We start from the raw sequence: 15,457 nt of genomic DNA on the forward strand, positions 1-15,457 counted from the left end.
CTCTTCCCCAAGCCCCAGGGAACAGCCCTAGCGGTCCCATCTAACCTGGAAGCCCAGGGAGGCAGGAGGGGCTGGAGGTGATGGCAGATTCACCCCAGGAAAGCAGACCATGGGACACGTGTGGAGCTGCTCCTGATGGACTTCAAGGATGCTGCTCTCTGTAAGCCCACAGCCCAGGTCAGAGATGCCAGAATCTCAGCCCTGACCAGCTGGTGTTTGGGCAAGATGATTCCTACTGCTTGTTCCAAAGCCCTTTGACTGTCTTGTCCTTCTCACTGGCCTGCAAAGCAGCCCTCCTGCATCTGGAGGGCCCAGACTAATTCCCAGGCTGATCAATTTCTCTCGAGGACAGTTTCTATCTTTCTCTCTGTCTCACCTGCCCTTCCTCCACCTGGTGTGCCTTTTAGCACTTGTGGGACTGATAGCCACATCTCAGGGGATGAGCCTCTTTAGCTCGACTGTTCATTCATTTGAAAACGTTGCTTGGGGTCCACAGGGTGCCGGCCCTACTGGGCTCCGAGGAGAGGCAGAGAAGTCTTGGAGTGAGTGAGGAGCCCCCAGTGAGTCTCTTCTCCTCTCTGCATGTTTCCTCTTCGGTAAATGGAGAGAGATAAACTGGTAGAGCCTGACTTTCCCTTTCGTGTTGGAGGGTGGGACATTCTGAGATTGCATCCTGAGTGGTTAACAGGCAGGTCAGAGAGAGATTTAGGCACAGGGGTAAAGAACCTGCCTGCCAGTGCCAGAGATGCAAGGGATGCGGGTTCGATTCCTGGCTCCAGGAGATCCCCTGGAGAAGGGAATGGCTGCCCACTCCAGTATTCCTGCCTGGAGAATCCCATGGACAGAGGAGCCTGCTGGGCCACAGTCCAAGGGGTTGCAAAGAGTCAGACACTGAGCGCCTAACACTTTCACTTTCATGCTAATGACTGCATGTTTCATGCAGTGGACATGCCACAAGTTACTTAATCACTGTGGTAATTTTGAATAAAAAGTAAGGGAAGTATGTCTACTTACTTTCTTCCACGTGTTGCTTTCTTCCACGAAGCTTTCCTAAGATCCCAAAGAAAAAAATTCAGAGTCAAAAAGGTGAATATGTTTTCTGTGGCTGCTGACAAATGTGGAGAAGAAATTCATCAAGCAAGCTTTTTTACTAATTACACAAGCCATCACCAATGGCTGAGTGTGCCTTCTCCCCACTGTGAAATGCTATTATGATTTTTAGTATTAGTTTTTCTTTTCTTGATTTTAGCTTCTGTGGAAAACAGAACTTTGTTTTCATTTCCTTTGGCTGTTAAATCCATGAGCTGTAATCATGACTTTACCTGTTTCTAGTAGAGTGGAGCCAACTCTGAATCAGGGTCTTGGCCTCTCATGGGCCTTGCATCTGAAAAGCAATAAGCTGCACAATAATACATCTAGGACAGGGGGGGAGTTTAGAAATATATATATATGCATTGCCGAGTTCCTTTGCTATGCACCTGAAACTATCATCATGTTGTTAATCTGTTAAACTCCAGTATAAAATAAAAAGTTAAAAAAGAGACATCTAATATTTGCATTTTTTCTTAGTTATAATTCTCAGACAAATGAATAAATACAAGATGAATATCATTAAGTTTTATATTGGTTAGAATTGACTTGTGTACTGTTTTCCAAATATATACCATGATACATGAACACAGAAAGAAATATGTATATAACATTTTAAAATATTTATATTAATTTATTAAATAAGTTAATTTATTTAATAAATAAATATTAATTAATGCAATAATTAACAATCTAAATATATGTAAATGTTTTGTTTTAAAATATTTATATACTAGTTTTTGTGTTATAACAATAATATACATATAATGTTATATTTCTATTTTATAAAAATAAATATTTTTTCATATTTCCTTCTACTTTATCACCCAAGTGAGAAATTATACTCTATGAACAATTATTAGTATTGTTATTATTTTGTAAAGAGGATATCACATTAATTTGTGTTCATCTTATTTGGGTAAATAGAAAGAAGCTGAAATTGTAAATGATCTTTCTTAAGGATCAGAGAACAAACTGAACTTAATTGTGTTTAGAAAGAGTATAAATTCAGAATCTAGAGGAAAAACCTCAGATGCCAGGTCATGACTTTCCATACAACTGGACACTTGATTCCAACTTGTGAAGTACGTCAGAGTCAACTTCCAGGAATCATGGACTTAGTTTGTTGAATTTTCTCTGTGGATTCTTTTTAAAGATCTTTCATATTCTGAGGAGTTTACATGCAACTGTAAATGCTTCGGGGCAAGAATTTATATTGAATATTTTCTTGTCTTAGAATGTGCTTTAGTGAAAATGGAATTAGTAGTGTTGGTTGGATATTGTAATATATTGCTAAATTAAGAACATAGTTTACTATGAATAAACCTAGAAGACTTTGTTGAATAATATAATATGCATTATGGTTCTAAGCTATAAGAATGCTGTAATTTGTAAACTTGCCCTGGGCGAAAATTTTGCATCAGTGTTGAACTGCCTTCTGAGGGCAATCTTTATGTCTTCTAGTTCACATCATTCTAAATAAGTTAAATCCGACATTTTAGAATATGCAGACCTGCTTCCAAAACTGCTATTTTAAGTAAGAGTTGAGTCACCCATAACAGTAAAGAACACATATTAGTATCTCTGAAACACATACACAGAGTGTATTATCAGATGTAGAAAATTTGCAATACAGAAATCAAGACTTCTTGGAAGGCAGACCCTACAGAAATAATACCAGTTTCCCAAAAATTCTGAGGGTCTTCCTAACAGAAACAACTTGTTGATTTTTGTTGTCAATCAAAACATTTGAAAATATAATTCCACAGAAAAGGATATTAAAATGACAGGTCACCTGGAAAAGACATATTAAGAAACAGGTAGGATTAAATTTGGTTTTAGGAGCTTACATTGCTTGACAATTTAAAATTTGAAGGAGAAGGCAACATGGGAACTAGAATACTTTAAAATCACACATCTGAACAACATCAGGTCCTCATAAACATACTCAGGATGGGGGACTTTTTGGCATGCTCTTTTATATAGAACTGAGAGAGCAGCATATGTTTGAAACCACAAACATGAAAGGTGTAAAATGGAGAAGGAAAACATTACTTCAGAAAGAATATATCTAAAAGAAAGTGGCATTCAACCCAGAGGAGTTGATAAGCAGCGGATGTGAACTGGATCCTCAAATATGTAACTTAAGTAGTTAAGTACAATGAAAAAGTTTACTAGATGATTAAAAACACCCTAAGACAGAGAAGTCAGGTTGAGTTCTGCCTCTGGGAATTGTCTGAGAAACTACTCCAGCTCCTCATCCACCTCTCTGCCCGTGATCACACACACCCCATTCCAGTGCCCCTGAGACTTTACTTATAGAGGCTCTTAGGCTTTGTACACTATATGTTCTTGGAGTGAGATCTTCCTCATACTTGGGAGAAGAGAGAGGAAAGAATAGGAGATCAGGAAAAAGTACAAGGAAAATAAGAAGAAGGAAAATTAAGAACATCAACTGCAGAAATGATGAAACAGATCTTAATCTGAATAATTTGAGATACTTTTGCAGTGACTGAGTTGAGAACGTGGAATTCAAAGGAGGCGTCTATTTCAGGTCTGGGTTGAGGGGATGCAGCAGGAAGTCTGCCTCTCTGTGAGCAGAACCCCAGTGGAAGTCAGGATTTTGTCAAGTTTTCCAGGAAGCCTCAGAAGTCTTGTGGCGGACTTGAAATTTTCCCCGGGTGTGATCTTTGAAAGTCCAAGGCAGTTTTACCTGGATCTCTAAATCAGGAGGGCCCCAGTTGACATCTGAGTCAAGCAATTTTTTAAAATTATTATATAAAAAAAGAATGTATAGGTCAATTATATCTCAATAACACTGTGGAAAAAGAATGGAAGGTAGTATAGTAAAATGACAATAGTAGGATTATAAGTATTTTCTTCCTTGTATTTTAAAAATAATAACTGGTTCCAGTTCAAGATGGTGATGAAGGAAGATCCTGAACTCTTTCCTCCCACAGACACACTGAACCTACAGCTTCAGATGGAACAATTTCCTGAAAAATAATAGCCTTTATTTCCTGCAATGGCTTTTACCTAAAGAATTAAAATAATCTATGGACATTTAAATTCTTATATTATTATAATATATATAATATATTATATCATAATATATTATTTATTTATTATATAATAATATATTAATATTGGTGGGCTGCCATCTATGGGGTCGCACAGAGTTGGACACAACTGAAATGACTTAGCAGCAGCAGCAGCAGCATACATAAATTATATATATTAATATATAATATATAGTATTGTATGTAACAATATATTATTATAAAAATAACAATATACTATAGATAATAATATATTGTTATATATTTATAAAGATTATAAATTATATATAATTATATATTATATACTATACTATATTTATATAATAATTATATAATATGTGTGTAATATATTATATATTATATACATTATATTATATAATAATATAATGTATATTATAATAAAATTTATATTATATATTATTTATATATTATATATATTTATATAAGATATAAGATATATAATATATATAATATATTCTATATAATAAATTGTATATATATTATATATCATATATACTGTATATTTATATTTTATATATTATATATTTATATATTTTATATCTTATATGTGATATAATATAATAATTATATAATAATATATTATATCATATAATATATCATATAAAATATTAAATCATATATATAAATATAGTATATGTTTATATAATATGTGTTTATATATTATATATTAAGTATATTACATTATATATTATATTATCTATATTATATAATATATTATATATTTATATAATATCTATAATATATTAATATATTGTATATTTCATATTATATATTATATAAAATATATTATATAATATGTAAATTATATAATATATTATATATTATTCTATAATAATATATTATTATATATTTAATTATTACATATAAAAATAGGTAAAATAATCTGTGGACATTTGGGCTTCCCTGATAGCTCAGTTGGTAAAGAATCCGTCTGCAATGCAGGAGACCCTGGTTTGATTCCTGGGTTGGGAAGATTTGCTGGAGAAGGGATAGGCTACCTGCTCCAGTATTCTTGAGCTTCCCTTGTGGCTCAGCTGGTAAGGAATCTGCCTGGAATGTGGGAGACCTGGGTTCAATCCCTGAGTTGGGAAGATCTCCTGGAGAAGGGAAAGGCTACCCATTCCAGTACTCTGGCCTGGAGAATTCTATGCACTGTATATTCCATGGGGTCGCAAAGAGTTGGACATGACTGAGCAACTTTCAATCACATGGACATTTAATGAGATGAGGGCAGAAACTTTGGAACACTGTATGTGTTCCTATTATCGAGTGGTTGATACCGATACCAGTAGAACCAATAAAAGATTTATAGTTAGTGTGACAAAATTCATGAATGGGAATTTAAACCTGGTTGGCAGAACTCAGTGATATCCATCCACAAAATGGACTCACCCACAAGAGACTTGTACTAGACCCAGAAGTTCCTGTCTCTATGATGTCTTGGGAACAGTCAAGATCAAAGGCTTAAAATCGTGGGACAGGGAAAATAAGGAGGCTCTGAAAGAATAGCTCTATCTCATAGGGTTTACAAAAGGGTCACAAAAGAGATGTAAGGTGGGTGTAAATGCATGTGAAATGTCAAACAGAGACATTATCACTCCTTTTTTTTCCTCTTAGTGCTAGGCGGCAACTGCCTGCGCTTCTCTTTTCCTCTGCTGCCACCCAGTTCTCCATCAGTTGTCATCATGGGTTTTGAAAACCTGAAAAGCCCTGCCCACCTCTGGGTGCTGAATGACTCCTTGGCAGACAAGAGCTACATCTAGGGGTCTATGTCGTCACAAGCAAACAAGGCAGAATTTGAAGCCGTCTTGGGCCCACCACCTCCTGACTTGTGCCATATGTTGGTATATGAAGTGAAAGCCACTCGGTCGCAACTCCATGGACTGAAGCCCAACAGGCTCCTCTGTCCATGGAATTCTACGGGCAAGAATATTGGAGTGGATTGCCATTCCCTTCTCCAAGGGATCTTCCCAATCCAGGGACTGAACCTGGGTCTCCTGCATTGGCAGGTGGGTTCCTTATTGTCTGAGCCACAGGGAAGCCCAAGGTATAATCACATCCAATCTTACAAAAAGACCAGCCTGCCAGGGGTGAAGAAAGCTTTGGGCAAGTATGTCCCTGCTAATGTGGAAGGCATCACAGAAAGTGGAGCTACAGATAATAAAGATGATGAGGATTTTGATCCCTTTGGATCTGATGAGGAGGAGGAAAGTGAAGAAGCCAAGAGGCAAAGAGAAGAACCCCTTGCACAGTATGAGTCAAAAAAAGCCAAACAAACATCACTTGTTGCCAAGTCTCTGTCTTACTAGATATGAACCTTTGGAGAAGTGAATCAGAAGTATTCACGCAGAAGGCTTAGTCTGGGCCTCTTCTAAACTAGTTCCAGTGGGGTATGGAATTTAAAAGCTTCAAATACAGTGTGTAGTTGAAGACGATGACGTTGGAACAGATACACTGGAGGAGAAGATCACTGTTTTTGATGAAAATGTGCAGTCTGTGGTCACGGCTGCGTTCCACAAGATCCAAAATCCACTGTGGATCAGTGCCCTTAAAGCACAGCTTGAAAGACAAAGAAAAAGAGAGAGGTGCTACCATAGAGCAGGCCCTCCCATTCTCATGCTTTCCCAAGAGCCATGCTCCCCTCCCCAGGGTTATGCAAAGCCCACAGACAGAGTTTAGGTTTGTGCCGTGTGTGCTGAGTCGCTTCAGTTGTGTCCGACTCTTTGCGACCCCATGGACTGTAGTCCGCCAGATTCCTCTGTCCATGGGATTCTCCAGGCGAGAATAGTGGAATGCCAGTATTCTCTGTGGGATGCCATGCCCTTCTCCAAAGGATCCTCCTTACTCAGGGACCGAACCCTCATCTCTTTGGTCTCCTGCATTGGCAGACAGGTTCTTCATCACTAGCGCCACCTGGGAAGCCCAGAGTTGAGGTTTGGATCTGATGATAACCCAGAGAACACAGAGGGCTTTCCCACATTGCTCTTTGGAGGCACTGTCAGTCCATTAGCTGACATCTCACCACCACCCCACTCCACCCAGGACTCTATGAAGCTGGACCAGCACAGAAGCTTAAGGAATTCATATTTGCTCCCAGGGCTCTAAATCTGGACTCCTGCAGGCAAGGATCAACAAAGGAAGGTTAGTAGACAGCTAGGAGGGAGACCCAAGCTGAATAATCTGAATACATGGTTCTCATTGGGGCAGACTTGATGGAGGACACAGGAGAATGCTTAAAAGCTCTAGGGCATGATCTCAGTGATCCTGAAAGATCTTGTTTAAACCAAGAAAAGCATGCAAAGGGGTTCAGTAGAAAAGTTCTTGGGAAAATCATCTCCTCAAAAAAAACTTTTTTGGGCCATGCTGGATCTTCGTTACAGTGTGTGGGCTTTGTTTAGTGGCAACCCGTGGCTTCTCTTTTTGCAGAGCATGGACTCCAGAGCATGTGGGCTCAGTATTTATGGCAGGTAGGCTCTCTAGCTGAGCATGGGCTTAGTTGCGCCATGGCATGTGGGATCTTAGTTCCCCGACCAGGGATTGAACCCACGTCTCATGTATTGGAAAACAGATTCTTAACCACTGGACCACCATGGAAGTCCCATCCTCCTCAATTTTTAAAATAAAGAATTAGGGTTATCACTGCAGAAAGTTGAATTAAGACTCTAGAACCAACTTCAAGAACTTTGCCATTTTTAACTTTACCACTGTTGACCAAGAAATAGAGAAGGTTGCAAATAAGAAAGAGTTTAGTTGAGGTCTTAGGAGCTGTAATTCTGGAGACACAGATTTGGGTAAAATGAGTGTTTCAGGGAAGAGAAAGGGGCAGGGGAATTAGAAAGGCAAAAGACACAATGTTGTTAAAGTTGTCTGGCAAGAATTAGGATTAACTTGGATGTAATTCAATCGATAAAGAATCTTCCCACAATGCGGGACACCCAAGTTCGATCCCTGTGTAGGGAAGATCCCCTGGAGAAGGAAATGGCAACCCACTCCAGTATTCTTGCCTGGATAATCCCATGGACAGAGGAGCTTGGCAGGCTACAGCCATGGGGTCAAGAAGAGGTGGACACGACTGAAGTGACTAAGCATGCACCAATGCAAGAAAGTATTTGTCTGTAAGAGAGAGTTTGTTAGGAGTTATTTAGGCACAGGTCCAATAAGTACTGTGAGTTTCTGAAATATTGGGCAAATCTTCTGGTTGTCTGCATTAGGCCAAAAGAGTATGTCTGAGATCCATTCAGAGAGTGTGTTTGTTAAGTCCAATTTGTTCATAAGTCCAGCAAAGTTAGCCTAGGGACCCAACTAACACAACAGGCTGTATAGACTGTCCTGTAATAGGTTTATAATACTTTTCACACAATACATAAAAAACAAACACAAAAATAAAGAAAATCTTTTTAATCTTACAATATAATACCTTGAAAAGTATGGTAGTACAATAGCTGGCTTCAGGGGCTGGAATCGAGTGGACAGGCAGGAGGAAACAGAAGGCAAGATACAGTTTCACTCACGCCTGATGGGATGGAACACACGTTTGCATCTTTGAAAGTTCAAAGCTTGAAGGTATGTATGTAGGGGACTTACTATAAATGGTCAAAGTTCAGACTCCATCTGGGTTGCGACATTCATTGTCACACTTCTTCAATGGCCTCCTGGCTCCATTTGAGAGAGCTCTCTTAGCTATATAACTCCATTTTGATTTTCCTTCCACACTACGCATATATATTATGTGGATGTCTTGTTTAAATGCAGATTTTGATGTAGAAGGTTTGAGGAAGGCCTGTGATTCTGAATTTCCAACAAACTTCCACATAACACAGATGCTGCTGGGTAGCAGACCACACTTTGAGTAGAAAGGTCTAGAGGATTTACAGAAAGGGTTACAGAAAAATGAAGAGAAAAAAATTAGAAATGATGAATTAAAAGATAAGGAAAAGGCTATAATAGATATTTATTTTTCTAATAGCACTCATTCTCTCCTAATTATCTGCCCTGTTTCCTGTAGTGTCATTTTTCTTTCTTCCATGTGGATAGAACCTGACTAAAGGTTCTCCCCTGGCTTAAGTAATGGGCTTATGATCCAAGACAGATCAGTTGGACACACTCTTCTGGGGTGTGTGTGTATATATATATATATACACATACACACACACACACATATATGTATGTGCATGCATGCTAAATCACTTCAGTCATATCTGACTCTTTGCGACCCCATGGACTGTAGCCCACCAGGCCCCTCTGTCCCTGGGATTCTCCAGGCAAGAATACTGGAGTGGGTTTCCCTGCCCCCCTCCAGGTGATCTTCCCAAGCCAGGGATCAAACCTGCATCTCTTATGTCTCCTGCATTGGCAGGTGGGTTCTTTACCACTAGCACCACTTGGGAAGCGTGCCTATCTATCTATCTATATATAAAATTCATATAATACATATTCTCTTTTCCTTCATATGCTTCCAAGATTCTTCCAAGTATTCAGGTATGGATTTAGTTTGTTGACCTTAAACAAATAGACTGCCAGACATTTCTCCAGCAAAGATGGGTTAATTTGAGAATTGCAGTTCAGAGTCTGCAACCACGGAGAGCCAAGTGCAAGTCCCCCTGTGGCAAGGGAAGGAGAATAATATCATGGGGGCTAAAGGAAGTCGGGAGTGCTGTAGCAAACAAAGAATTCGTTGCTTTTCATTGGCTGAGTGAAAGAACGTGAGTCTTCCTTATTTCTGTTGGGGTCTGCTATCAACACAGGGCTCGAGAGCGCCCCCTTCTGGTCGCCCAACTCTATCAATAGATGAGTTTTCTGTTTATAAGTTTTTAACAAGTTCATGTTCATGACTGTATTACACCCTATTGTATTAATACACGACAGAATATTTTTCTATTATATTGATGATGGACATTTGGGTTTTCAGTGGACCATTACGAATAATGCTTTGGTGGGCATTCTTATGTGTGTGCCGGTTGGTGCTCTTGTCTGAGTATAAACCTAGGAGTGACCCTGCTGGGTTACAGGGCTTGTACAGTTTCATCCTTGCTAGATACTGACAAGCTGATCTTCAAAGCTGTTGCAACAACCTGCATTCCCATCACAAATGAAGCATTATAAATTAGTGAGGGTGGGGCAGGGAATGGATTACTCCCTCTTGTTGAGGCAATTGATTGCTCATTTGAAAAATAAAGACCTCTTGGATGTATATATTACATTACACGATGTGCCAGAATAAATGCAGGGTGGATTTAAGAGTTAAATACAAAGCTCCAAATTTTAAAAGCCCAAGAGAATAAATAAGTGACTGTTTATATAACTGTCAATGACAGCAGGTGTTCTAGGCATGTAAGCAATGGAAGGAGGCATGAAGAAAAGATCAATAGATCTGACTACACAAGCATATTTTCAATGTATGTAAAAATTACCCAAATTAAAAGACAAACAACAAATTTGGAGAAATATTTGCAGAAAATATGAAAACGTTAGTATGTTTAACCTGTAAAGATCTAATAGAAATCTGAAACAAACTAAAAAATAAAAATATTGAAGTGAAAATGCTGACATCTCACTGAATAAATAACCCAAGAACATAAAAGGCAATTTATAAAAGAGAAAAATGATATGTTTAACAGAAGAAAATACTCAGCTTCACTAGGAAACAGAAAAAGTAAAGTAAATTTTTAGTATATTTTTGCCTCTCAAATTTGAAATGATTAAAAATAATTAATATTTGTGATGACATGGTAAAATGGATATAGACAACTTCTAAATGGAGATTAAGGCATCACCTTTCTGTTATTAGATAGTTCAACACAAATTAAGAGTCTTAAAATATTCATATCTCATATTAAATATCCACTTTGTGAAAGCAAAAATATTGCATATCTCAAAATAAATTTAATAAAAACATGGAGACTCATTTTTTAAAAAACCTTCAAAACTTTTCTTTAGAAACAACACTTGAATAAATGGATAGACCATACCATGGAAAGATCCAATACTGTAAAGCTTCCATCCCCAAATTATAAATTCAACACATTCCAAGTAAAAACCTAATGGTAGAAGATTCCAGTGAGAAAAATGATTCTATAGCTAAACTGGAAGAGAGAACATGTGATACTAATCAACTATTAATACATTTGGGAGGAAAGAGAGTAATGAGAATGTGATGTGAATATGAGATTTTCAGAACTGTGGATCTGTTCCACAGCTACAGTGGTTGAAACACGGCACAGAATGGTGGAACAGAATATAAAGTTGTTCAGAAGCATTTAATTGACATTTAATATTTGACAAAAGCACTCTTCAAGTTATTGGGAACTGTCTTGGGAACACAGGCTATAGAGTTAAAAAAGCATAGCATTATATCTCTATGTCAAATCATGTACTAAAATTTTGGATGGAAAAATGGAAAATGTTAAAAATAAAGTTATAAAATATGTAGTAGAAAAATAGATGAGTATTTACATAAACTTGACATGGGAAAAATAATTTCAAGTATGGCAGCAAAGATAGACGTCATAAAGTAAAATATTTATATGCTTGACTACAGAAGACAAAAGTTTGTATGTTAAAAACACAATTAGCATTAATGAGAGGCAAATATAAATAAGGAAAATAGTTGCAGCTAAGAGTTAATACTTGCACTCAAAGAAAAAGAAAAAGAACCTTTACAATAAATGCAAAGTAGAACAGTATTGGGAAACAGGGATTATCACATTGTAAAGATTTCAGCTCCCCAGCCTTTCTGGCACCAGGGACCAATTTCATGGAAGACAGTTCTTTTCCACAGAAAAGGGGAGTGTTCAGTGGTTAACGTGGTAATATAAGCAATGGTGGGGATAGCTCAGGTGGCAATGGAAGTGATGGGGAGTGCTAGATGAAGCTTCACTCACTTACCTGCCCACCGCTCACCTCCTGCTCTGTGGCCCAGTTCCTGGGGGTTGGGGGATCCCTGGTTTAATGATAATACTTGAAGTTGCTTAAGGTCTGGAAAGGGGCCCTCTTGCATTGAATTGGCAGAACATTCAAATGGTACAATGCATCTAGTTGATAATTTGTCAATATTCATAAGTATGTTGAAGATATATACATGCATACGGTCCAGTCAAGGAAACAGCTGTGCAGAGACGTATAAAACTTTGCATTTAATAATGGAAAATGGGAAACAATCTAAAGGGTTAAGATAGGGTTGATTAAGGAAATCCTGATACAGGTATAAAATGATACAACCAATAGATACAACAGAGTAGGCACATTTATTTAATATGGGATTGAAGAAAACCAGGCTGTGATGGAGGAGGGGTGGGTGGACAGGAGAGTTTTGGGGTGTGACGAGGGTGGAAGCACACAATGCCAAAAGTCAGAAAAAAGTGAAGAAATGGAGGCAAGTGTTTGCAGAGAGGCTGAGACTCACACCCAGGCAACCTTGTTTTGAACACATCTTCCCTCTGCTAGAAACTTTGCTAATGAATCTTGTTAAGGACACTACTGAACCCATCCATCACTAATTGGCCTCCTCCACCCTCCTCTCTAAGGTCTGATTTCTTTCTAAAGGACACAAATAAGAGCAAAATCTTTTCTGGGTTTCCCTTCCCTCTGGCCTTGTTAGCAGAGATGCAGAAGACAATCAGCAAATCCCCAGCCAACTCTCAGCCAAGTTATCCTGAACTCTCATTTGGGAGCTAATTAGAGGGTTCTGTTTGTGGAACATTCGAGGACTTCATTCCCATTCCCATCACCGCTGTCTCAGTGGGAAACTCTGTGCAGTGGGAAACTTTGTGAGAAAGATGAATGGTATGGGCGAACATCCATGAAGATGGGTGAACCTCCTGAGGCTCCGCTGAGCTTGAGAAGTCAGCAAAGTGTTTGGGGACCCAGGGAATTAATCATGCCCCCTTCCAAGTGTCCACGGCAGGGCAGAAGCTTCTATTGTTCTGAGTCTTTCACTAGTTCATTCAAGGGAAGTGAGGGCCATGGTGGTACAAAAGACATTAACACTAACCGGGCAAGGCTGGAGTTTGGGGCCGTAAGTTCCTGCTTTGGTGTTTTCCACCGTGAGGCCACAAACTCTAGAAAGATGCAACTCAAAACTCAATGGACTTTTAACACCTTCTACATTATACTTGCGGTGCTGGTTTAGTCTCTGAGTCACGTCCAGCTCTTGTGACCCCATGGACTGTAGCCCACCAGGCTCCTCTGTCCATGGGATTCTCCAGGCAACAAAACTGGAGTGGGTTGCCATTTCCTTCTCCAGGGGATCTTCCCAACCCAAGGATTGAGCCTGGGTCTCCTGCATTGCAAGTAGATTCTTTACTGAGTAAGCCACCAGGGGAGGGCCACCAGGAAAGAGGCACCAGGGAACATTATACTTATCAACACGAATTCTGTATTTCAATTCATTTAATTCTCAGAATAATCATTTGAATTGTGTGTTATGATTCCCGTTTCATAAATAAGAAACTGGGGCCCACAGAGGGTAACTGACCTGTCCGGTGTCACATAGCTAACAAATAGCAGTGTCTGCCCAGAAGCCAGGTCTCCCAACTTCTGGGTCCAATGCTGACTTCGCTTGATCACAGTTAGCTTAATGCAACAAGGAGCATGGTTGCTCAGCTTGCTGCCCGGCACATGAAGGAAGCTTGATTCATATTTGCTTCTCCATATATCCTGGCCTGGGCAACTATTTGTAAATACCAAATAATGGTCTGAAATCTTTTAGGGCCTTAATATCCTAATCTCTTCAGATCCTACAAACATAAACTCTGAAAACAAGGCTAGATATTTTCTGGCTGATGTTCCAAGATTCCTCCCCAAGTTCACTTCTTTCAGTTTCAGTGACCACTGCCTCTTGGGCTGTCACATCTCTGCCTGGCCCACTGCCACCGTCTCCAGTTTGGGCATCTCTCCAGTTGCCACAGCCCAAGAACCAGCCTTAATTCATCAGAGCTCCACTGTGCATGAATTATTCCTGGGCATATCCTCCTGCTCTCAATCTTATCACTTGTCCATTTAATTTAATTACCTAAGGCCCCGTTTTTCCCCATAGCCATTGGTGTCCTGTGGGAGGAGGGGGTCTGAGTATTTATCACAGAATAAGTGAATGAAAAAAGGTGCAAGATATATGGAAGGAAGGAATGGCTTCGAAAGCTCATGTGGCCTTAAGTAGAAGAGGCTGGGTTAGAAAGCAAGTCTCTGGATGTCCTAAGGCTCTCTTCTCTCAACTGTCGTGCCTTTCCCATTTCCGAGACTCATTATGCTGAGAGTCAGCATCACTCTGGTTAATTCAGAAGTCTTTGGTGATTTATTAGAGCCAATCATGGAGGAAGGCAAAAATACTGGGCTGTGAGTCAGCACTTGCAGGCTGCCCTGCTAACTAACCCTATATGCATGAGCATTTGGTCAATCAGTCGATCTGACTCTTTGCGACCCCCATGGACTGTAGCCTGCCAGGCTCCTCTGTCCATGGGATTTCCCAGGCAAGAATACTGGAGTGGGTTGCCATTTCCTTCTCCAGGGGTTCATCCCCACCCAGGGATCACACTGGTGTCTCTTGTGTCTCCTGCATTGACAGGATGATTCTTTACCACTGGACCATCTAGGAAGCCTTACTAACCCCATGCCCTTCGGAAATCACTTAGCTTCTGTTTTTGTTTTTTTTTTTAATTTGCAAAGTGAAGATAATAAAAACTGGCCCTCTTATTTGTATTTTCTAATCCTGATCCTCATTGTGGATGATACTCAACTGTGCAGATGCAAAATTCAAATGAGAACACAGATTTCAAAGTGCTCTGTGAATATTGTTATGTGCCAGTAGTATAATGAGGAATCATACTACTTTCATAATTTTCTTGGGTTCTAACAGTGCCTTTATCTTTGTGACACATATGGTGGGCCTCTAGATAGTGACATGGGTGTGGGAGAAAGAAGCAATGTGAAAATGTTTCTGAGAGCTTGTCCAAGTAGGCATATGTGTTATAGATGCTTATGGTTTATAAAATGACATTAGCTGAGCTTAGCAGATGGATCCTGGCTGTCCTCAATAAGCTCACATTTGTGTTGAAGGCCAAGAACATTTGGAACAAGTTTCTTTGGATGTGAGTTTTCTGAAGTCAGGGTGGCTGGACCAAAATATCTCTAGAGGTTTCTTTAAACTCACAGAGGCCATGACCCTATATCTGTGGCACAAGGAATCTACATGAGTCCCCACAAAGATGAGTCACTAGCTTTGACTGGAATTACATAAAAAGAGTCAAAACTAGGCAGCAGTGCAAGGGTTTTGGGGAGGAGGTGTGCTGGTGTTG

At 39.3% G+C, this 15,457-nt stretch overlaps 1 pseudogene; it reads left to right on the forward strand.

The window, feature by feature from the left end:
- The first annotated feature begins 5,854 nt into the window (after positions 1–5,854).
- Positions 5,855–6,848, forward strand: LOC136150167 (elongation factor 1-beta pseudogene; annotated as a pseudogene).
- Positions 6,849–15,457: the final 8,609 nt, after the last annotated feature.

Source organism: Muntiacus reevesi, chromosome 18 (genome assembly GCF_963930625.1).
Source record: "Muntiacus reevesi chromosome 18, mMunRee1.1, whole genome shotgun sequence".
In the NCBI taxonomy this organism is placed as follows: domain Eukaryota; kingdom Metazoa; phylum Chordata; class Mammalia; order Artiodactyla; family Cervidae; genus Muntiacus; species Muntiacus reevesi.